Below are 22,653 nucleotides of genomic sequence, written 5' to 3' on the forward strand. Positions count from 1 at the left end.
ACCTGTCACCCAGCGCCTAAATACTAGGCCTCAAATTTAAATCCCTCTAAATCTCTCGTTACCCACCGCTGTACTGTTGTTGCTGGGCAAGATATTTAGTGTCCGTCAAAGCACATTTTTTGTTCTGGGTTGAAGTACAATTCCCAATTTAGCAATTTCATAATTTAGTGGTTTCTGCTATATCAGAGCTATTTGAAATCTATCCCTAAAAGGGTATATAATATTGAAGGTGCACATAGGGTCATTCAGAATAACTTCACACACACGCTTCTGTGCATTTCCAAGTCTAATTCTGTCACTAAATCCATACCGGTGACCCAGCGCCTAAATACTAGGCCTCAAATTTAAATCCCTCTAAATCTCTCGTTACCCACCACTGTACTGTTGTTGCTGGGCAAGATATTTAGTGTCCGTCAAAGCACATTTTTTGTTCTGGGTTGAAGTACAATTCCCAATTTAGCAATTTCATAATTTAGTGGTTTCTGCTATATCAGAGCTATTTGAAATCTATCCCTAAAAGGGTATATAATATTGAAGGTGCACATAGGGTCATTCAGAATAACTTCACACACACGCTTCTGTGCATTTCCAAGTCTAATTCTGTCACTAAATCCATACCGGTGACCCAGCGCCTAAATACTAGGCCTCAAATTTAAATCCCTCTAAATCTCTCGTTACCCACCGCTGTACTGTTGTTGCTGGGCAAGATATTTAGTGTCCGTCAAAGCACATTTTTTGTTCTGGGTTGAAGTACAATTCCCAATTTAGCAATTTCATAATTTAGTGGTTCCTGCTATATCAGAGCTATTTGAAATCTATCCCAAAAAGGGTATATAATATTGAAGGTGCACATTGGGTCATTCAGAATAACTTCACACACACCCGCTACTGTGTATTTCCAAGTCTAATTCTGTCACTAAACCCATACCTGTCACCCAGCGCCTAAATACTAGGCCTCAAATTTAAATCCCTCTAAATCTCTCGTTACCCACCGCTGTACTGTTGTTGCTGGGCAAGATATTTAGTGTCCGTCAAAGCACATTTTTTGTTCTGGGTTGAAGTACAATTCCCAATTTAGCAATTTCATAATTTAGTGGTTTCTGCTATATCAGAGCTATTTGAAATCTATCCCTAAAAGGGTATATAATATTGAAGGTGCACATAGGGTCATTCAGAATAACTTCACACACACGCTTCTGTGCATTTCCAAGTCTAATTCTGTCACTAAATCCATACCGGTGACCCAGCGCCTAAATACTAGGCCTCAAATTTAAATCCCTCTAAATCTCTCGTTACCCACCGCTGTACTGTTGTTGCTGGGCAAGATATTTAGTGTCCGTCAAAGCACATTTTTTGTTCTGGGTTGAAGTACAATTCCCAATTTAGCAATTTCATAATTTAGTGGTTCCTGCTATATCAGAGCTATTTGAAATCTATCCCAAAAAGGGTATATAATATTGAAGGTGCACATTGGGTCATTCAGAATAACTTCACACACACCCGCTACTGTGTATTTCCAAGTCTAATTCTGTCACTAAACCCATACCTGTCACCCAGCGCCTAAATACTAGGCCTCAAATTTAAATCCCTCTAAATCTCTCGTTACCGCTGTACTGTTGTAGCTGGGAAAGTTATTTAGTGCCCGTCAAAGCACATTTTTTGTTCTGGGTTGAAGTACAATTCCCAATTTAGCAATTTCATAATTTAGTGGTTCCTGCTATATCAGAGCTATTTGAAATCTATCCCAAAAAGGGTATATAATATTCAAGGTGCACATTGGGTCATTCAGAATAACTTCACACACACGCTTCTGTGCATTTCCAAGTCTAATTCTGTCACTAAATCCATACCGGTCACCCAGCGCCTAAATACTAGGCCTCAAATTTATATCCCGCTGAATTTGAATACAATACATTGGGCCAAATAATATATTTGTTGTTGTGGTGAACCATAACAATGAGAAAAACATCTAGTAAGGGACGCGGACGTGGACATGGTCGTGGTGGTGTTAGTGGACCCTCTGGTGCTGGGAGAGGACGTGGCCGTTCTGCCACATCCACACGTCCTAGTGTACCAACTACCTCAGGTCCCAGTAGCCGCCAGAATTTACAGCGATATATGGTGGGGCCCAATGCCGTTCTAAGGATGGTAAGGCCTGAGCAGGTACAGGCATTAGTCAATTGGGTGGCCGACAGTGGATCCAGCACGTTCACATTATCTCCCACCCAGTCTTCTGCAGAAAGCGCACAGATGGCGCCTGAAAACCAACCCCATCAGTCTGTCACATCACCCCCATGCATACCAGGGAAACTGTCTCAGCCTCAAGTTATGCAGCAGTCTCTTATGCTGTTTGAAGACTCCGCTGGCAGGGTTTCCCAAGGGCATCCACCTAGCCCTTCCCCAGCGGTGAAAGACGCACAACCACTTATGTTTCCTGATGATGAGGACATGGGAATACCACCTCAGCATGTCTCTGATGATGACGAAACACAGGTGCCAACTGCTGCGTCTTTCTGCAGTGTGCAGACTGAACAGGAGGTCAGGGATCAAGACTGGGTGGAAGACGATGCAGGGGACGATGAGGTCCTAGACCCCACATGGAATGAAGGTCGTGCCACTGACTTTCACAGTTCGGAGGAAGAGGCAGTGGTGAGACCGAGCCAACAGCGTAGCAAAAGAGGGAGCAGTGGGCAAAAGCAGAACACCCGCCGCCAAGAGACTCCGCCTGCTACTGACCGCCGCCATCTGGGACCGAGCACCCCAAAGGCAGCTTCAAGGAGTTCCCTGGCATGGCACTTCTTCAAACAATGTGCTGACGACAAGACCCGAGTGGTTTGCACGCTGTGCCATCAGAGCCTGAAGCGAGGCATTAACGTTCTGAACCTGAGCACAACCTGCATGACCAGGCACCTGCATGCAAAGCATGAACTGCAGTGGAGTAAACACCTTAAAACCAAGGAAGTCACTCAGGCTCCCCCTGCTACCTCTTCTGCTGCTGCCGCCTCGGCCTATTCTGCTGCTGCCGCCTCGGCCTCTTCCTCCGCCTCTGGAGGAACGTTGGCACCTGCCGCCCAGCAAACAGGGGATGTACCACCAACACCACCACCACCACCTCCGTCACCAAGCGTCTCAACCATGTCACACGCCAGCGTTCAGCTCTCCATCTCACAAACATTTGATAGAAAGCGTAAATTCCCACCTAGCCACCCTCGATCCCTGGCCCTGAATGCCAGCATTTCTAAACTACTGGCCTATGAAATGCTGTCATTTAGGCTGGTGGACACAGACAGCTTCAAACAGCTCATGTCGCTTGCTGTCCCACAGTATGTTGTTCCCAGCCGGCACTACTTCTCCAAGAGAGCCGTGCCTTCCCTGCACAACCAAGTATCCGATAAAATCAAGTGTGCACTGCGCAACGCCATCTGTAGCAAGGTCCACCTAACCACAGATACGTGGACCAGTAAGCACGGCCAGGGACGCTATATCTCCCTAACTGCACACTGGGTAAATGTAGTGGCAGCTGGGCCCCAGGCGGAGAGCTGTTTGGCGCACGTCCTGCCGCCGCCAAGGATCGCAGGGCAACATTCTTTGCCTCCTGTTGCCACCTCCTCCTTCTCGGCTTCCTCCTCCTCTTCTTCCACCTGCTCATCCAGTCAGCCACACACCTTCACCACCAACTTCAGCACAGCCCGGGGTAAACGTCAGCAGGCCATTCTGAAACTCATATGTTTGGGGGACAGGCCCCACACCGCACAGGAGTTGTGGCGGGGTATTGAACAACAGACCGACGAGTGGTTGCTGCCGGTGAGCCTCAAGCCCGGCCTGGTGGTGTGTGATAATGGGCGAAATCTCGTTGCAGCTCTGGGACTAGCCAATTTGACGCACATCCCTTGCTTGGCGCATGTGCTGAATTTGGTGGTGCAGAAGTTCATTCACAACTACCCCGACATGTCAGAGCTGCTGCATAAAGTGCGGGCCGTCTGTTCGCGCTTCCGGCGTTCACATCCTGCCGCTGCTCGCCTGTCTGCGCTACAGCGTAACTTCGGCCTTCCCGCTCACCGCCTCATATGCGACGTGCCCACCAGGTGGAACTCCACCTTGCACATGCTGGACAGACTGTGCGAGCAGCAGCAGGCCATAGTGGAGTTTCAGCTGCAGCACGCACGGGTCAGTCGCACTACAGAACAGCACCACTTCACCACCAATGACTGGGCCTCCATGCGAGACCTGTGTGCCCTGTTGCGCTGTTTCGAGTACTCCACCAACATGGCCAGTGGCGATGACACCGTTATCAGCGTTACAATACCACTTCTATGTCTCCTTGAGAAAACACTTAGGGCGATGATGGAACAGGAGGTGGCCCAGGAGGAGGAGGAGGAGGATGAGGAAGAGGGGTCATTTTTAGCACTTTCAGGCCAGTCTCTTCGAAGTGACTCAGAGGGAGGTTTTTTGCAACAGCAGAGGCCAGGTACAAATGTGGCCAGCCAGGGCCCACTACTGGAGGACGAGGAGGACGAGGATGAGGAGGAGGTGGAGGAGGATGAGGATGAAGCATGGTCACAGCGGGGTGGCACCCAACGCAGCTCGGGTCCATCACTGGTGCGTGGCTGGGGGGAAAGGCAGGACGATGACGATACGCCTCCCACAGAGGACAGCTTGTCCTTACCCCTGGGCAGCCTGGCACACATGAGCGACTACATGCTTCAGTGCCTGCGCAACGACAGCAGAGTTGCCCACATTTTAACCTGTGCGGACTACTGGGTTGCCACCCTGCTGGATCCACGCTACAAAGACAATGTGCCCACCTTACTTCCTGCACTGGAGCGTGATAGGAAGATGCGCGAGTACAAGCGCACGTTGGTAGACGCGCTACTGAGAGCATTCCCAAATGTCACAGGGGAACAAGTGGAAGCCCAAGGCCAAGGCAGAGGAGGAGCAAGAGGTCGCCAAGGCAGCTGTGTCACGGCCAGCTCCTCTGAGGGCAGGGTTAGCATGGCAGAGATGTGGAAAACTTTTGTCAACACGCCACAGCTAACTGCACCACCACCTGATACGCAACGTGTTAGCAGGAGGCAACATTTCACTAACATGGTGGAACAGTACGTGTGCACACCCCTCCACGTACTGACTGATGGTTCGGCCCCATTCAACTTCTGGGTCTCTAAATTGTCCACGTGGCCAGAGCTAGCCTTTTATGCCTTGGAGGTGCTGGCCTGCCCGGCAGCCAGCGTTTTGTCTGAACGTGTATTCAGCACGGCAGGGGGCGTCATTACAGACAAACGCAGCCGCCTGTCTACAGCCAATGTGGACAAGCTGACGTTCATAAAAATGAACCAGGCATGGATCCCACAGGACCTGTCCGTCCCTTGTCCAGATTAGACATTAACTACCTCCCCATAACCATATATTATTGGACTCCAGGGCACTTCCTCATTCAATCCTATTTTTATTTTCATTTTACCATTATATTGCGATGCTACCCAAAGTTGAATGAACCTCTCCTCTGCCTGTGTGCTAGGCCTAAATATATGCCAATGGACTGTTGCAGTGGTGGCTGACATGAAGCCTGATTCTCTGCTATGACATGCAGACTAATTCTCTGCTGACATGAAGCCAGATTGTCTGTTACGGGACCTCTCTCCTCTGCCTGGGTGCTGGGCCTAAATTTATGACAATGGACTGTTGCAGTGGTGGCTGACGTGAAGCCTGATTCTCTGCTATGACATGCAGACTGATTCTCTGCTGACATGAAGCCAGATTGTCTGTTACGGGACCTCTCTGCTCTGCCTGTGTGCTAGGCCTAAATATATGCCAATGGACTGTTGCAGTGGTGGGTGACGTGAAGCCTCATTCTCTGCTATGACATGCAGACTGATTCTCTGCTGTCATGAAGCCAGATTGTCTGTTACGGGACCTCTCTGCTCTGCCTGTGTGCTAGGCCTAAATATATGCCAATGGACTGTTGCAGTGGTGGGTGACGTGAAGCCTCATTCTCTGCTATGACATGCAGACTGATTCTCTGCTGACATGAAGCCAGATTGTCTGTTACGGGACCTCTCTGCTCTGCCTGTGTGCTAGGCCTAAATATATGCCAATGGACTGTTGCAGTGGTGGGTGACGTGAAGCCTCATTCTCTGCTATGACATGCAGACTGATTCTCTGCTGTCATGAAGCCAGATTGTCTGTTACGGGACCTCTCTGCTCTGCCTGTGTGCTAGGCCTAAATATATGCCAATGGACTGTTGCAGTGGTGGGTGACGTGAAGCCTCATTCTCTGCTATGACATGCAGACTAATTCTCTGCTGACATGAAGACAGATTCTCTGTTACGGGACCTCTCTCCTCTGCCTGTGTGTGTGCTGGGCCTAAATATATGCCAATGGACTGTTGCAGTGGTGGCTGACGTGAAGCCTCATTCTCTGCTATGACATGCAGACTGATTCTCTGCTGACATGAAGCCAGATTCTCTGTTACGGGACCTCTCTCCTCTGCCTGTGTGTGTGCTGGGCCTAAATATATGCCAATGGACTGTTGCAGTGGTGGCTGACGTGAAGCCTCATTCTCTGCTATGACATGCAGACTGATTCTCTGCTGACATGAAGCCAGATTCTCTGTTACGGGACCTCTCTCCTCTGCCTGTGTGTGTGCTGGGCCTAAATATATGCCAATGGACTGTTGCAGTGGTGGCTGACGTGAAGCCTCATTCTCTGCTATGACATGCAGACTGATTCTCTGCTGACATGAAGCCAGATTCTCTGTTACGGGACCTCTCTCCTCTGCCTGTGTGCTAGGCCTAAATATATGCCAATGGACTGTTGCAGTGGTGGCTGACGTGAAGCCTCATTCTCTGCTATGACATGCAGACTAATTCTCTGCTGACATGAAGACAGATTCTCTGTTACGGGACCTCTCTCCTCTGCCTGGGTGCCGGGGCCTAAATATCTGAGAATGGACTGTTCCAGTGGTGGGTGACGGGAAGCCAGATTCTCTGCTATGGAACCTCTCTCCAATTGATTTTGGTTAATTTTTATTTATTTAATTTTTATTTTAATTAATTTCCCTATCCACATTTGTTTGCAGGGGATTTACCTACATGTTGCTGCCTTTTGCAGCCCTCTAGCCCTTTCCTGGGCTGTTTTACAGCCGTTTTAGTGCCGAAAAGTTCGGGTCCCCATTGACTTCAATGGGGTTCGGGTTCGGGACGAAGTTCGGATCGGGTTCGGATCCCGAACCCGAACATTTCCGGGATGTTCGGCCGAACTTCTCGAACCCGAACATCCAGGTGTTCGCTCAACTCTACTCCTCAGTAATAGTAATGCCCCCATTAGTGCTTCCCAGTAATGGTAATGTCACCATTAGTGCCCCTCAGTAATAGTAATGGCCCCATAGTGCTTCCCAGTAATAGTAATGTCACCATTAGTGCCCCTCAGTAATAGTAATGGCCCAATTAGTGGTTCCCAGTAATAGTAATGTCACCATTAGTGCCCCTCAGTAATAGTAATGGCCCAATTAGTGGTTCCCAGTAATAGTAATGTCACCATTAGTGTCCCTCAGTAATAGTAATGCCCCCATTAGTAATTCCCCCATGAAACATACGGTCCCCCAAAAGTTCTGAAAATCCAAGACGTATAACTGCGTTGATATAAAAATAAAAAGGTATTATCGGAACAGCGAGACGAAAACTAAAAGCATTTATGCGATCCTGACAGCCCAAAATGGCCTGGTCCTTAAAGGGGTTATCCCATCTTAGCCAATGGGGGCATATCGCTAGGATATGCCCCCATTGTCTGATAGGTGCGGGTCCCACTCCCACCTCTGGGACCCGCACGTACAAGGAGAACGGAGTCGGGGAGAGTTGTGGCTGGATGACCTCGGATTTCCCAGGGTCCGTCCACCACCAGGCGCAGCTCCCCGCCTCTCCCATTGAAGTGAATGGGAGCGCACCGCGCATGCACGGCCACCGCTCCCATTGATTTCTATGGGGCCGGCTGTGCATGCTCGGTGCGCCCTCCTCAAGTTTCTCCGCTCCATTCTCCTTGTAGGTGCGAGGTAGGATCAGACAATGGGGGCATATCCTAGTGATATGCCCCCATTGTCTAAGTTGGGATAACCCCTTTAAGGGGTTAAAGTCAAAGAATGAGGCCCCCTTATAGACCGCCATAAAAATGGCATTGGCGGTGCTTAAGGGGTTAAAGATGGGACAAATGGAAGCAAATATCGTGCGTTGTCTCGCCAAAAATTTTGTCTCAACGAAATGGAGAGACGAAAACTAAAAGCATTTAGCCGTTCCTGACCGCCTAAAATGGCCTGGTCCTTGAGGGGTTAAAGTCTGGGGAGAAAAAAAATGTAAATGATATATATATAAAAAAATATATATATATATGTTTTTGTTTTTTAAGTTCCAGTATTAAAGGCATCACCTAAGTGCAGAAAGGTTACTACTCAGTAGCAGCACAGTGAGGAGCCTCCTACAGCAGCCGCCCAGTAACCCTCTTCTACTCAGATCACCAGACAGCATTCCAGGCAGCAGAGTGGCGCAGCGGAAGCGTGCTGGGCCCATAACCCAGAGGTCGATGGATCGAAACCATCCTCTGCTAGAATATTTCCCCCCCCCCCTCTATTTTTCATTATTGCCCTGGGAATATTTTATGTATACAGTCAATTCATAAATTGTATAAAATTAAGAATAACCACTGTATTAATATTCATGCGATATAAGCCCCTGCAATAGCTTGACATACTATTAGCAATTCTGGTTATGATGAAGTCGCTATGTGTTTGAGAATTCGGAGCGAAAAGGCAGCGTTTCTGAGCAACATTACAATGTGAATTTAGCGCAATGCTATAATTATTATTATTATTATTTCATCATTTACTGTCACTCGTTATTCTACTGCTCGGTTCAGACTGTTCTATACGAGAGCTGGCTGAGAAGACGCTGTAAATACCAATAGCTGCAGCGACCTCGTGTGTTGGTGAAGGGAATTACAGCCTGGTATTTTCCCACCTTTTTTTTTTCTGCACCTCAGTGAGGAGAATCCTGTCACATTTTTGCCGCCAATAAAATGGCGGCTGTTTGTCGATTGAGACGCTCACTTTAGCTGACAGAACAGATGCTTACGTTATAGAGGGGTCATAATGATAAGTGGGCGACGTGAAACGTGTTATAGTGTGTTGCCCAAGCCGATGTTATGTACTAATTAGATATATACAGGTCCTTCTCAAAGAATTAGCATATTGTGATAAAGTTCATTATTTTCTGTAATGTACTGATAAACATTAGACTTTCATATATTTTAGATTCATTACACACCAACTGAAGTAGTTCAAGCCTTTTATTGTTTTAATATTGATGATTTTGGCATACAGCTCATGAAAACCCAAATTTCCTATCTCAAAAAATTAGCATATTTCATCCGACCAATAAAAGAAAAGGGGTTTTAATACAAAAAAAGTCAACCTTCAAATAATTATGTTCAGTTATGCCCTCAATACTTGGTCGGGAATCCTTTTGCAGAAATGACTGCTTCAATGCGGCGTGGCATGGAGGCAATCAGCCTGTGGCACTGCTGAGGTGTTATGGAGGCCCAGGATGCTTCGATAGCGGCCTTAAGCTCATCCAGAGTGTTGGGTCTTGCGTCTCTCAACTTTCTCTTCCCAATATCCCACAGATTCTCTATGGGGTTCAGGTCAGGAGAGTTGGCAGGCCAATTGAGCACAGTAATACCATGGTTAGTAAACCATTTTCCAGTGGTTTTGGCACTGTGAGCAGGTGCCAGGTCGTGCTGAAAAATGACATCTTCATCTCCATAAAGCTTTTCAGCAGATGGAAGCATGAAGTGCTCCAAAATCTCCTGATAGCTAGCTGCATTGACCCTGCCCTTGATAAAACACAGTGGACCAACACCAGCAGCTGACATGGCACCCCCGACCATCACTGACTGTGGGTACTTGACACTGGACTTCAGGCATTTTGGCATTTCCCTCTCCCCAGTCTTCCTCCAGACTCTGGCACCTTGATTTCCGAATGACATGCAACAGTCCAGTGCTGCTTCTCTGTAGCCCAGGTCAGGCGCTTCTGCCGCTGTTTCTGGGGAATGCGGCACCTGTAGCCCATTTCCTGCACACGCCTGTACACGGTGGCTCTGGATGTTTCTACTCCAGACTCAGTCCACTGCTTCCGCAGGTCCCCCAAGGTCTGGAATCGGTCCTTCTCCACAATCTTCCTCAGGGTCCGGTCACCTCTTCTCGTTGTGCAGCGTTTTCTGCCACACTTTTTCCTTCCCACAGACTTCCCACTGAGGTGCCTTGATACAGCACTCTGGGAACAGCCTATTCGTTCAGAAATGTCTTTCTGTGTCTTACCCTCTTGCTTGAGGGTGTCAATGATGGCCTTCTGGACAGCAGTCAGGTCGGCAGTCTTACCCATGATTGCGGTTTTGAGTAATGAACCAGGCTGGGAGTTTTTAAAAGCCTCAGGAATCTTTTGCAGGTGTTTAGAGTTAATTAGTTGATTCAGATGATTAGGTTAATGGCTCGTTTAGAGAACCTTTTCATGATATGCTAATTTTTTTAGATAGGAATTTGGGGTTTTCATGAGCTGTATGCCAAAATCATCAATATTAAAACAATAAAAGGCTTGAACTACTTCAGTTGTGTGTAATGAATCTAAAATATATGAAAGTCTAATGTTTATCAGTACATTACAGAAAATAATGAACTTTATCACAATATGCAATTTTTTTAGAAGGACCTGTATTAGGCCCTGTTCACGCCTCAGGAATTTGGTGCACACTTCTGGCTTGTCTGCAGATATAGGCTCCATTCACACGTCCGTCTAATGGGTCAGCATCCGTTCCGCAAATTGCGGAACGGGTACGGACCCATTCATTTTTTATGGGGATGGAATGGATGCGGAGTGCACGCCATGTGCTCTCTGCATCCGCATTTCCGGTCCGCGGCTCCGGAAAAAAATAGAACATGTCCTATTCTTGTCCGCTATTGCTGACAAGAATAGGCAGTTCTGTAGGGGTGCCGGCCGGGTGTCTTGCGGATCTGCAATACACTACGGACGTGGGAATAGACCCTAAAGCTGTGACTGCTCTGAGAAGGGACGCGTCCGTTCTTGGCTCGATGTCGGCCTGCTGTTTAGCTCCATTCATTGGAGCTAAGTTACCCGTGGGTCCGCAGCATCCAATGTGAACGACAACATTCTCTGTGTGAACAGACCCCTACTGCCGATATGTTTATTCACTTTACAGTTTTGAGAGAAAGCGCTAATAACGTACGTTACATTCAGATTTATTAGGCACGTACACATCAGATCAGCGTTGGCCAAACTTGACGTGTATGGGACAGTTGGAGTCGAGGGGCCATATTTAAAGAGGACCTTTCATGGGTCCAGTCATTATCAAATAAGTAGGGGGTTGTATAGAGCATAGTGCAGGGATGTAAGGTCACTTACTAGTTTGTCTGGGCGTTCCCCCCCTTTTACTGGTATGTAAATGAATATCATCGGTACAGGGAGGAGGAGACTGCCCTGTTTCTCAATGGGGGTCTCCTTCCCAAGGAGAAGGTGAGCTTTTTTTTTCTCCCTGGCCGTGACGCTCTTCGCTGCGATAGGACCGCGCTACAACCAGGGAGAAGGAGACGCCCATTGAGATACAGGGCAGTCTCCTCCTCCCTGTACCGATGCTATTCATTTACATACCAGGCGTAAAAGTAAAAGGGGTGCGCAGCAGGGGAACGGAGCGCCTTACATCCCTGCACTATGCCGTACACAACCCCCTACTTATTTGATAATGTCTGGACCAATGAAAGGTCCTCTTTAAAGGGGTTATCCCATCTTAGACAATGGGGGCATATCGCTAGGATATGCCCATATTGTCTGATAGGAGCGGGTCCCACTCCCACCTCTGGGACCCGCACCTACAAGGAGAACGGAGCCGGGGAGAGTTGTGGCTGGAAGACCCCGGGTTTCCCGGGGTCCGTCCACCACCAGGCGCAGCTCCCCGCCTCTCCAATTGAAGTGAATGGGAGCGCACCATGCATGCACGGCCACCGCTCCCATTAATTTCTATGGGGCCGACGGAAATAGCCAAGCACTCGGCTATTTTCGGCGGCTCCATAGAAATAAATGGAGAGCGGCTCAAGTTTCTCCGCTCCGTTCTCCTTGTAGGTGCAGGTCCCACCTATCCTAGAGATATGCCCCCATTGTCTAAGATGGGATAACCCCTTTAAGGAGAGGTGGAGTGTGATACCCTCGTAGTTATCTATAGCTAATGCCACATCACATCTGTGGCAGGGTTGCCAACCATCCAGAAATTTCTGGACAGTCCGGAAAAATATGCAACTTTTTCCCATGATTTTGGTATAAGTTCTCCAGAAAAAAAAGATAAATTCTGGTTGGCAACCCTGTCTGTGCGGCACAATCTGTAAATGCCCATAGATGTTAATGCCCAGGTGTATGCCAAGTCCAGTTTATGTTGGGATGCCACAGCCTGAAAGGCTGGTTCCAGACATGGCGGATTTGTAGCGCAGATATCTCACCGTAATTTCTCTGTAATTCGTAGTAGAATACAAGTGGTGCCCTGAGTATGCCAGCTGGTTTTCCCTGCCGCCCAAACCTCCCCATTCTCAAGATGTAGCCCCTGCACTTTATAGCGCCCTATACTCACTTGACGTGGTGCTATCTTCCCCAGCCTAGCCAGCAGGGAAGACTACCACTGAAGAAACAGGAGAACTTCCAGCACAGCTTCAAGGTTAGACCTCGTTCACATCTCCAGAACAGCCTGCTGGATCTCATGCGTCTGGCGTTGCCGGATTCTCTACTTCACCACCGGATCCCCATAGATTGCAATGGGGTCCGGCGGTGATCCTGCACAGTCCATTTTTTTAAATATTTTTTTTTTACAATGGAGCTCTATGGTGACGGATGTCACTGTATGGCATAAGTCTGAGACATCCGTTTTTTTTTTTAAATACATTAAACAGATGGGAAAAAACGTGATGCGAACCTAGTCTTAGGGTCCATTCCCACTTCCGTATGTGTTTTGTGCATCCGCAAAACAAGGACACTGGCAACGTGCGTTCCGCAATTTACGGACCGCACATCGCCGTCACACTCATAGAAAATGCCTTATCTTGTCCGCAATTGCGGACAAGAACAGGACATGTTCTATTTTTTTTGCGGAACGGAAGTGCGGATCCGCAAATGCGGACAGAACATTCCGGCCCCATTGAAAAAGAATGGGTCCGCACCTGTTCTGCAAAATTGCGGACCACATGTGGACCCATTTTGCGGACATGTGAATAGACCCTTAAGAACATGAAACTGCTACTAGCTGAACCACAGTATTCAGTGGGCAAACAAGGAGGAAAACTCAGTTGCCTTGTTAGCGCAGTAGGTAGCGCGTCAGTCTCATAATCTGAAGGTCGTGAGTTCGATCCTCACACAGGGCAAGAATTTTTTTTATTTTATTTTTTCCTTTGTGTGTTTCCTTTTTAACCTATCCATTTATTAAAATTTCAAGGAGTACAAATCTTTGTAAAATGTAGGCAGCCTGTTAATGGGGGACACTGAGCACCTTGCTTTATATAAATGTAATTTTCAAAAACTGAAGGACCTGCCTGGGATTACCTTAAACGGGTTTTCCAACTATTTAATATTGATGGCCTATCCTCAGGTGGTCAGTATCTGATCGGTACGGGTCCGACGCCTGGGTCCCCCCACCAAGTGATTGGATCTGAGCTGTGATACCAAGCACAGCCACTATTCAATGTTCGCCACTGTGCTTGTTAAAGGAGTAAAAATACCCCCCAGAATGCCCGGGCTCCTCCTATAGATGATACTTACCCGCTCCCTCCAGATCCCTGCACGGCCACTGCTGTATCTCCCCTTCGCACAGATCAATATATCCGGCGACGAGGGGAGCAGCCAATAGCAGGCTGATTGGAGGGGGTCCTGCAGCAGTAACCATAGCAACAATGGGGGGGAAGCTGTCTAAAAGAAAGACTATTGTTGTTGCCCATGGCAACCGATGACAGTGCAGCCTTTATTTCTTACAGTGTGTATGTATGCTATGCTGTGATCGGTTGCTGTGGGCAACAAAGATAGTTCTTCTTTTTGACAGTTTCATAAATCTTCCCCAATGTGTTTACCGTAGAGTAAAGATGAGTTTAACCCCTTCCTGACATATGACGTACTCTTATGTCATGAAAGTCATTCACTTCCCGCATCTTGTAATAGTACGTCATGGTGATCGGGCGGGCATCGGAGTCCCTGATAGCCGGGTCCCTGTTGACCGCGACATAGAAGGGGTTTTCTGCGGGTAAGGGAGCCCATCGGGTCCCCGCGCTGCTGTGGCGGGGACCCGATGGGTGACTTGGCAGCCCGATGCCGTGCAGAGGCTGCCCAATACCTTGGACGGCATCGGGACCTGCCTTCTATGGGAGCCGAGGAGATCCAGCCCCAGGCCCAGTCTCCTAGGCAACCTGTTGGTGTATGACAGATGTATTGTAATGCATTGCAGAGGGGATCAGACCCCCAAAAGTTGAAGTCCCAGAGTGGGACAGAAATAAAGTTAAGAAAAAAAGTGTTTTTAATTAAATAAAAAAGTTTCAAGTAAAAAAAAAAAAAAAGCCCATTTACCCAGATTTTATAATAAAAAAATAGCAAAAAAAAGAAAAACACACATATTAGGTATGGTGGCGTCATAAATATATCACATTATCCACCCCGTCCGATAAATACCATAAAATTTTTTTGTCACCTTACATCTCAAAAAGTGCAACACCAAGCGATAAAAAAGGCATATGTCCCACAAAATGGTACCAATAAAACCGTCATCTCATACAGCAAAAAATGAGTCCCTACATAACAAAATCACTCAAAAAATAAAAATAAACTGTAGCTCTCAGAACATGGAGACATTGAAACATATTTTTTTGTTTCAAATCTGATATTATTGTTTAAAGTGAAAAAAAGTATACATATTAGGTCTCACCGCATCCGTAACAACCTGCTTTGCAAAAATATCACATGACCTAACTCCTCAGATGAACACACAAATTTTTTTAAATAAAAACTGTCAAAAAAAGCCATTTTTTGTCACATTACATCACACAAATTTCAATACCAAGCGATCAAAAAGGTGTATGCCCCCCAAAATAGTACTAATCAAACGTCACCTCATCACGCAAAAAATGAGACCCTACGTAAGTCAAAAAATTTTAAAAGCTATGGCTCTCAGACTATAGAGACACTAAAACCTCATTTTTTTGGTTTCAAAGATGCTATTATTGTGTAAATAAGAAAAAGTATACTTATTAAGTATTGCCACGTCCGTAACGATCTGCTCTATAAAAATATCACATGACCTCAGGTGAACGCTGTAAAAATAAATAAATAAAAACCGTGCCAAAATTACCAATTTTTGGGGCACCTTGCCCCATAAAGTGTAATAATGAATGATCAAAATATCATATGTACCCAAAAATGGTACCAATAAAAACGTCAACTCTTCCTTCAAAAAACGAGCCCCTCAATAAGATGATTGGCAGAAAAATAAAAAAAAATTGGGCGTTTAAAAAATGGACACAAACTTTTTTTTTTTCAAAATTGCTTTATTATGTAAAACTGAAACAAACAAAGTAAAGTAGACATATTTGATATCATTGCGTTTGTAACAACCTGCTCTATAAAACAGCACATGATCTACCCTGTCAGATGAATGTTTTAAAAAAATAAAAACAGTGCCAAAACAGCCATTTTTTAGTTACCTTGCCTCACAAAAAACTAAATATTGAGCAATTAAAAATCATATGTACCCCAAAATAGTACCAATAAAACTGGCACCTTATTCCCCTAGTTTCCAAAATGGGGTCACTTTTTGGGAGTTTCTACTGTAAGGGTGCATCAGGGGGGCTTCAAATGGGACATGGCATCTAAAATCCTGTTCAGGAAAATCTGCCTTCCAAAAACCATATGGCGCACCTTTTCTTCTGCGCCCTGCCGTGTGCCCTTACATCACTTTACAACCACAGAATCGGGATAATAAATATTGAGTTTTGTTTGACCGTTAACCCTCGATGTGTTAAAGAAAAAAATTGATTAATATGGAAAATCTGCCCAAAAAGTGAAATTTAGAAATTTCATCTCCATTCTCCTTTCATTCTTGTGGAATACCTAAAGGGTTAACAAAGTTTGTAAAATCAGTTTTGAGTAAGGCCTCATGCACACGGCCGTGGAACACGGATGTGAGCGGTCCGTGGTATCCCGGCCTGGCATCCTGCTGACAGCAGGAGCTCACAGAGTCATTGGTTGCTATGACTCCGTGCAACCAACGATGAAATCGTTTAGTACCAAGTAGCAGGGGCGTAACGATCGCGGTCGCAGAGAGTGCGACTGCGACCGGGCCCGGCGGGAGGGGGGCCCGCTGCAGGCCAGCAAGTGCTTGCGGCGGCAGGCGGGCCCTGCGAAACTGATCTGTGCTTGATTCACCTGCGCTGCCTGTGTGCACCGTCCTCCCTCACTCAGCTGCTGCCGCTCCTCCGCCGGGCCCTCCCTCAAGCTACACACGCCCACAATACGCCCACAATACACCCACATGACCACGGCCGCGTGACCCGTCCCTCCGCTCACGCGAGATGAGAGTCTCTGACGTCAGGACTCAGGAGAGTAGACTCTAGGCGCACAGGCGCAGCAAAAGCCCGCCAGAGCAGATTTAAAAGAGGCAGAGCCCCGCCCCCCAGCAGTGTGTGCCTGTGCCAGCACAGATTAGAGGGCTCAGGGCGCGATTCTCCGAGGAAGAAAGAAGAGGACCGACCGACCGACCAACCGACCGACAGACAGACACCAAGGGCGAGCGCTGGGCATTGCAGCAGAAGTACTGCACTCCAGGACCATCTTCTCCTGCCTCACTGCCTGCTGGACTGGTCTATAGACTGGTAGGTAGTATTAGTAATGCAATGATTCATCCATGTTGTCCCCTGATCATCCATCCATCCATCCGCCCCACCCCCTGAATTCAGACATTATTATTGCCATTGTCTGCAATCAGGGTGGGGGTGGGGCAGATGGATGGCTCATCAGTGGACGTTAATAATGTCTGGAAAAAAAAAATTGGTATCACTGGAGGTAGTCCATGGATACACAAAAAACCTGCAACTGATTTTTTTTATTTTTTTTTTAAACTTAACTTGGCGGGGGTGGAGTCTTGGCGGGGGTGGAGTCTTGGCGGGGGTGGAGTCTTGGCGGGGGGGCCCCAATTTAAAGTTTGCCCTGGGGCCCATAGAACTCTAGTTACGCCACTGCCAAGTAGTGTAAGGAGTTAGGGTTCTTTCACATTAGCGGCGGGGGAGTCCGGCAGGCGGATCCGTCCTGCCACTAGTTCACGTGTGCCCCCGGACTGCCGCTCTGTACCCATTGACTATAATGGGGGCGGAGTTCCGGCGGCAGAGCACGGCGAGAGGCAGCCGGACTAAAAGTACGACATGCAGTACTTTTAGTCCGGCTGCCTCTCGCCGTGCGCTGCCGCCGGAACTCCGCCCCCGCCCCCATTATAGTCAATGGGGACGGAGCAGCAGTCCGGGGGCACATGTGAACTAGCGGCAGGACGGATCCGACAGGCTGTTCACCTGCCGGAACAGCCTGCCGTACTCCCCTGCCGCTAATGTGAAACTAGCCTTAGGGGCCGTCTGGTGGTGCCCGGCTTTACTCATCCCCCGCAGGCTGTGATCCTGAACTGTCGCCCAAACATATGTAGCATTATACATTGGGGCGCTACAAGAGTGCCGTTATAGATACTTGGGGCAATACAGTGGGTTTTATTTCTATTGGAGGCACTGCAGAAGGTGGGGTTAAAAAAATCTGCCAATGAAATTCATCCGTTTTTAACGGCCATTAAAAATGGATGCAAAACTGACATTAAAAATGGATAGAGAGTGGACGCTCACACTGATGCAAAATGCCCATGAAAAACTGGCAGTTTATCCATTTTTAATGTCTTTTTTTATTTCTTCCCATGGAGCCAAGTAATAATTCATATTCACATGACTTTCTGATCATGAAATACAATCTAACACTTATCATGGAAGAAGCTTGGATGTCTTCTGGTGCCTTGTATTACCACTGTAGGCACTTAGAGGAGAGTTTTCCTCTGCACAACCAGCTTCCCTGGTGGTCTAGTGGTTAGGATTCGGCGCTCTCACCGCCGCGGCCCGGGTTCGATTCCCGGTCAGGGAATGAGCATTTTTATTTTTTTATCTTTTTTATTTATGAAAATAGTACCTTGCATCATTTTAGTTCATTTTACTAAAAACCATACTCTGTCTAATATGCCGATGTCTTTATATACATGTCTAGATATTGTGATGCTGAAATGTACAGTACTATATAAGTCCAGTATATGGCACAGTCTGTTTCATTCACCTCCTCACATGAGCAATCAATAATTTACTGAAAACAGGAAGCGGAGATCACAGTCTTCAAGGGTCACATGAGACCTTCTAAACAGAATTTTGGAAATGATTGACTAGTTGTGCGATGGATATTTCTGAACTGTGCTGCCTCCCACTGCCAGAACAGCTCAGTTTCTGTAGTGTAGTGGTTATCACGTTCGCCTCACACGCGAAAGGTCCCCGGTTCGAAACCGGGCAGAAACACTTTTTTTTTTCTCCTTTTTATTTTAATATTTATCGTCTACGTTTTACATGCATTGTTAGATAAAAACACTACAGTACAAATTTAGAAATGTAAATAAAAGTGGAAAGGACGTTTTTGCATGAATAATAAAGCTTAATTTTTTTTTTTTAAAGCTGTGCAAGTGATTGTGTTTTTTTTATTTTTTTTTATGGGGCAGCTGTAGTTTATATTAGTACTTTTACGTTGTACATACAGCTTTTTGATCATGTTCTAGTTTAACCCCTTCATCCCCGGAGGGTTTTTCATTAAAAAAACAAACATTTTTTTAAGGGTACTTTCCTACTTGCGGCAGAGGATTCCAACAGGCAGTTCCATCGCCGGAACTGCCTGCCGGATCCGTCAAAACGTATGCAAACCGATGGCATTTTGTCAGGATTCTGATCCGTATGACAAATGCATTGAAATGCCGGATCCGTCTCTCTGGTGTCATCCGAAAAAAAAACGGATCCAGCATTTATTTATTTAAAAAAAAATATTTCTGCAGTTTAACTGCCTCCGGACCGCCTAACGCAGGATCGCGTTCCGGAGGCGGCTCACTTAGGCACCGTCACGCATCTATGCGTCATCTCGCGAGACGGGCGCGCGCGTTCACAGGAACCGCAGTTAAGCGAGTGGATCTACAGCCTGCCAGCGGCGATCGTTCGCTGGCAGGCTGTAGATGCGATTTTTTTTAACCCCTAACAGGCATATTAGACGCCGTTTTGATAACAGAGTCTAATATACCTGCTACCTGGTCCTCTGGTGGTCCCTTTTGCTTGGATCGACCACCAGAGGACACATGTAGCTCAGTAAAGTAGCACCAAGCACCACACTAAACTACATTACACCCCCCGTCACTTATTAACCCCTTATTAACCCCAGATCACCCCCATATAGACTCCCTGATCACCCCCCTGTCATTGATCACCTCCCTGTAAGGCTCCATTCAGACGTCCGTATGTGTTTTACGGATCCACGGATCCATCGATCGGATCCGCAAAACACATACGGACATCTGAATGGAGCCTTACCGGGGGTGATCGATGACAGGGGGGCGATCACCCCATATAGACTCCCTGATCACCCCCTGTTATTGATCACCCCCCCTGTCATTGATCACCCCCCTGTAAGGCTCCATTCAGACGTCCGTATGTGTTTTACGGATCCCCGGATCCATGGATCGGATCCGCAAAACACATACGGACCTCTGAATGGAGCCTTACAGGGGGGTGATCACCCCATATACACTCCCTGATCACCCACCTGTCATTGATCACCCCTCTGTAATTCTCCATTCAGACGTCCGTATGTGTTTTGCGGATCCGATCCATGTATCCGTGGATCCGTAAAACACATACGCACGTCTGAATGGAGCCTTACAGGGGGGTGATAAATAACAGGGGGTGATCAGGGAGTCTATATGGGGTGATCGCCCCCCTGTCATCGATCACCCCCTGTAAGGCTCCATTCAGACATCCGTATGTGTTTTGCAGATCCGTGGATCCGCAAAACACAGACACCGCGGATCCGCAAAACACATACGGACGTCTGAATGGAGCCTGACAGGGGGGGTGATCAATGACAGGGTGGTGATCACCCCATATAGACTCCCTGATCACCCCCCTGTCATTGATCACCCCCCTGTAAGACTCTATTCAGAATTTTTTGGGGCACAAGTTAGCGGAAATTGTTTTTTTTGTTTTTTCTTACAAAGTCTCATATTCCACTAACTTGTGACAAAAAATAAAATCTCACATGAACTCACCATACCCCTCACGGGATCCAAATGCGTAAATTTTTTTAGACATTTATATTCCAGACTTCTTCTCACACTTTAGGGCCCCTAAAATGCCAGGGCAGTATAAATACCCCACATGTGACCCCATTTCGGAAAGAAGACACCCAAAGGTATTCGCTGATGGGCATATTGAGTCCATGAAAGATTTAAAGTTTTGTCCCAAGTTAGCGGAAAGGGAGACTATGTGAGAAAAAAAAACAAAAAAAACAATTTCCGCTAACTTGTGCCAAAAAAAAAAAAATCTTCTATGAACTCGCCATGCCCCTCATTCTTTCCAAAATGGGGTCACATGTGGGGTATTTATACTGCCCTTGCATTTTAGGGGCCCTAAAGCGTGAGAAGAAGTCTGGGATCCAAATGTCTAAACATGCCCTCCTAAAAGGAATTTGGGCCCCTTTGCGCATCTAGGCTGCAAAAAAGTGTCACACATGTGGTATCGCCGTACTCAGGAGAAGTTGGGCAATGTGTTTTGGGGTGTCTTTTTACATATACCCATGCTGGGTGAGAGAAATATCTCTCTATAATGACAACTTTGTATAAAAAAATGGGAAAAGTTGACTTTTAGAGAGATATTTCTCTCACCCAGCATTGGTATATGTAAAAATACACCCCAAAACACATTCCCCAACTTCTCCTGAGTATGGCGATACCACATGTGTGACACTGTTTTGCAGCCTAGGTGGGCAAAGGGGCCCACATTCCAAAGAGCACCTTTAGGATTTCACAGGGCATTTTTTACACATTTTGATTTCAAACTACTTCTCACGCTTTAGGGCCCCTAAAATGCCAGGGCAGTATAACTACCCCACAAGTGACCCCATTTTAGAAAGAAGACACCCCAAGGTATTTCATGATGGGCATAGTGAGTTCATGGAAGTTTTTATTTTTTGTCACAAGTTAGTGGAATATGAGACTTTGTAAGAAAAGAAAAAAAAATTATCATCATTTTCCGCTAACTTGTGACAAAAAATAAAAAGTTCTATGAATTCACTATGTCCATCAGCGAATACCTTAGGGTGTCTACTTTCTGAAATGGTCATTTGTGGGGTTTTTCTACTGTCTGGGCATTGTAAAACCTCAGGAAACATGACAGGTGCTCAGAAAGTCGGAGCTGCTTCAAAAAGCCGAAATTCACATTTTTGTACCATAGTTTGTAAACGCTATAACTTTTACCCAAACCATTTATTTTTTTACCCAAACATTTTTTTTATCAAAGACATGTAGAACAATAAATTTAGAGAAAAATTTATATATATAGATGTCGTTTTTTTTAAAAAAAAATACAATTGAAAGTGAAAAATGACATTTTTTTGCAAAAATTTCGGTAAATTTCGATTAATAACAAAAAAAGTAAAAATGTCAGCAGCAATGAAATACCACCAAATGAAAGCTCTATTAGTGAGAAGAAAAGGAGGTAAAATTAATTTGGGTGGTAAGTTGTATGACCGAGCAATAAACGGTGAAAGTAGTGTAGTGCCGAATTGTAAAAAGTGGTCTGGTCATTAAGGGGGTTTAAGCTAGGGGGGCTGAGGGGGTTAAGCATGCGCAGACCGCGATGCCGAATCCGTTTTGCCGGAACACTCGGGGCCGGATTCGGCATTAATGCATTTCAATGGGGAAAAAATGCCAAGTGTTCCGGAATTTTGGACGGAGATAAAACCGTAGCATGCTGCGGTATTATCTCCGTCTTGAAAAGGCAAAACGACTGAACTGAAGACATCCGGATGCATCCTGAACGGATTACTCTCCATTCAGAATGCATGGGGTTAAAACTGATCAGTTATTTTCCGGTATAGAGCCCCTAGGACGGAACTCAATACCGGAACAGAAAAACACTAGTGTGAAAGTACCTTGCCTTTCTGGGGCAATAATTTTTTAAATTATTTTTCTTCGTTCACATAGACGTATGAGGGCTTGTTTTTTGCACCTTCTAATGCCACCATTAAATATTGCATACAATGTAGTGGGAAGCTGGAAAAATAATTCCAAATGCGGTGGAATTGGAAAAAAAAAACATGCAATTTTGCCACAGTTTTTTTAGGTTTTGTTTTTACTGTGTTCTCTGTGTTATAAAACTGACCAGTTGCCTTCATACTCCAGGTTCGTTACGATTACCGCAATACCACATTTGTATAGCTTTTCTTGTGTTTTAATACAGATTTTTTTTTTTTATA

At 46.4% G+C, this 22,653-nt stretch overlaps 4 non-coding genes across 4 annotated transcripts; all 4 read left to right on the top strand.

Moving 5' to 3' along the window:
- Positions 1-8,524: 8,524 nt before the first annotated feature.
- Positions 8,525-8,596, top strand: TRNAM-CAU. The gene has a single exon. It is a non-coding gene; the product is annotated as a tRNA-Met (tRNA).
- A 4,791-nt stretch (positions 8,597-13,387) lies between these two features.
- Positions 13,388-13,460, top strand: TRNAM-CAU. The gene has a single exon. It is a non-coding gene; the product is annotated as a tRNA-Met (tRNA).
- A 4,711-nt stretch (positions 13,461-18,171) lies between these two features.
- TRNAE-CUC lies at positions 18,172-18,243 on the top strand. The gene has a single exon. It is a non-coding gene; the product is annotated as a tRNA-Glu (tRNA).
- Positions 18,244-18,589: 346 nt separating this feature from the next.
- Positions 18,590-18,662, top strand: TRNAV-CAC. Its single transcript has one exon. It is a non-coding gene; the product is annotated as a tRNA-Val (tRNA).
- Positions 18,663-22,653: the final 3,991 nt, after the last annotated feature.

The sequence above is a fragment of the Bufo gargarizans genome, chromosome 2 (genome assembly GCF_014858855.1).
Source record: "Bufo gargarizans isolate SCDJY-AF-19 chromosome 2, ASM1485885v1, whole genome shotgun sequence".
In the NCBI taxonomy this organism is placed as follows: Eukaryota; Metazoa; Chordata; class Amphibia; order Anura; family Bufonidae; genus Bufo; species Bufo gargarizans.